The sequence below is a fragment of the Triticum aestivum genome, chromosome 7D (assembly GCF_018294505.1).
Source record: "Triticum aestivum cultivar Chinese Spring chromosome 7D, IWGSC CS RefSeq v2.1, whole genome shotgun sequence".
In the NCBI taxonomy this organism is placed as follows: Eukaryota; Viridiplantae; Streptophyta; class Magnoliopsida; order Poales; family Poaceae; genus Triticum; species Triticum aestivum.
In genome coordinates, this window is record NC_057814.1 from 380,894,214 (window position 1) to 380,896,500 (window position 2,287).

Below are 2,287 nucleotides of genomic sequence, written 5' to 3' on the forward strand. Positions count from 1 at the left end.
GTGTTGGTTCCTCTAATCTGCACGCTGGTCCTTCGAATCTCTTGATCTGTTGTATCCTGACTTGGGTTGGTGCTTCAATCTTGTTCCTGTGCCTGTGCACAGTCTAGGCAACAGACCCAGGGTTTGTTGCACCGACAATATATTGTACTAATAGTATGGCAACTCTCAATTTACCTGATCAAGATCTTCCTTATATGTGTTGCAGAAACAATGGGAGGCACTGCGGTTTACCATCGAGGTTTTCTCATGCATGATCCTTTCGCTAATAGCACATTATTGTGCATTTGCAAGAATCATTCTAATATTTAGGTTTCTTACAATTTGGTCTTGCACATGTAGGTCCTGCTGCGAGAGGCTTAGACCCACTGTATGACCCATTTTGCATATGGGGAAATGAGATGTCCATGAATATTAGTCAAGTCAAGAAACTTAGAAAGATTGTTAGGATAAAGAAACTTGCGACGAATAACAGCAAGATATTTGTTTGCACAATAAATAAGACATTAGTCAACTATAGGATGGTACTAACTCTTTTACCTTGTTTTTCCCCTTGTGCCATTTCAAAATTTATAACAGCGATTTATGCATATATTTGTTTTGAGTACTTTCCAAAGCAGTTCACCGATGATTACCTCTCAAACCACCTGCATGGTCAAGAGGCGAGGAAGGTATTCATTCAACACCCACGATACAATATTGAAGTCTTCCTCAAGAGGACGGAGGTTGGGCGGGCAATTATCCATAGCCACTGGGCTAAAGTTGCAAGGACATTCAACATCACTGAAGGCTCAATATTTTCCTTCCGCTTCTGCAGTTTCCCAGATGAGATTCATCTGTCTATTTACCATGTATGATGCTACTTTCCAAAGGTTTTCGATGTTGCATGTGAAACTTGGTGCTGCTGTGTAATTGCGTAGCTAGCTATATCCCTATATGGTGTAGCTGAGTGCTGAAGCTATCTGATGTAATTCGATTATGAAATCCTGGTTGTCATTATACATATATGAAATATATGATGTGTATTATAAGAAATGTCAATTTGATTACTACATGGACTATCAATAATAGGCCAATTACCGTGCTTATTGGGGTTTTCTATTGCAGACGGTTTCTCTGACAACACCGTGGGCGATGAACTCATACAACCCACATGGTTTCAAGAAAGTAGGCATGTTGGATCAATTAACAATCACACACGGCTTCCGCCAGAGAACTGTTTGCGTTAGGCCACCTTGCACAAACATTTCCACATAAAAACTGTGTGTGATATACATATGAACGGAAACTTTTTTTGGGATTCACTGTGTGGAATGTACATACGAATGGAAACGATTGGCCCTGTATAATTGTCTCCGATGCCTCGCCCGATCGCACACGAGCTCATTTTGCCCCGCATGTGCTAGCGGAGGGCCTATCCCCGACGGTTTCTGGGTCGTGTGGGAAGGACCCCCCTATCGCACACACTCACTAGGCGACGGTTTAAAACTCCATCGCGGAAAGGGGGTAAAAACCATTTGTATTGCACGTCTCTACACCACTGCAACAACTTGCACTTGGCACTGGATTAATAGGTTAGTCCCACAAAATGGTATAAAATAGCATATAATTGCTTATAAAACATCCAAGATTGATACTATAATAGCATGGAACAATCAAAAAATTATATATGCATTGGAGACGTATCAATCTCCATGTGTGAGTAGTTCGGTAAGGTGTGGGTTGAGGCATAGGCCTTGCAACCCTTTGTATTTTTTGTGGGGATCAATGGTAGAGCTTTGAATTAACACCCCGTATGTCTGAAATAAAATTGTTCCATAGATGTCTCTTGTCTTGTCCACGATCTTCATACCTGCGGGTGATACGGCTCCAACGTATCTATTATTTTTTATTGTTCCATGCTATTAATATAGTACCAATCCTGGATGATTAATATGCAATTACATATCATTTTTTGGGACAAACCTATTAACCTAGTGCCCAGTGCTAGTTGCTATTTTTTTGCTTGTTTTTGGCTTTTCATAAAATAAAAATCAAACAGAGTCCAAACAAAGAAAAAAATTGAATTAATTTTTTTCTGGACCAAAAGGGACCCTAGAACGTTCGGGAGAAGACCAGACAAGCCACGAGGGAGCGACAAGCTCGGGGGGCATTCCCTCCAGGATTGTGGGCTCCTCGTGGCACCTCTTGATGTAATTCCACCTCTATAAATTCCCAAATATTCCCAATACATCAGAGTGCCACCCAAAATACCTTTTCCACTGACGCAAGTTTCTGTTCATCCGTGATC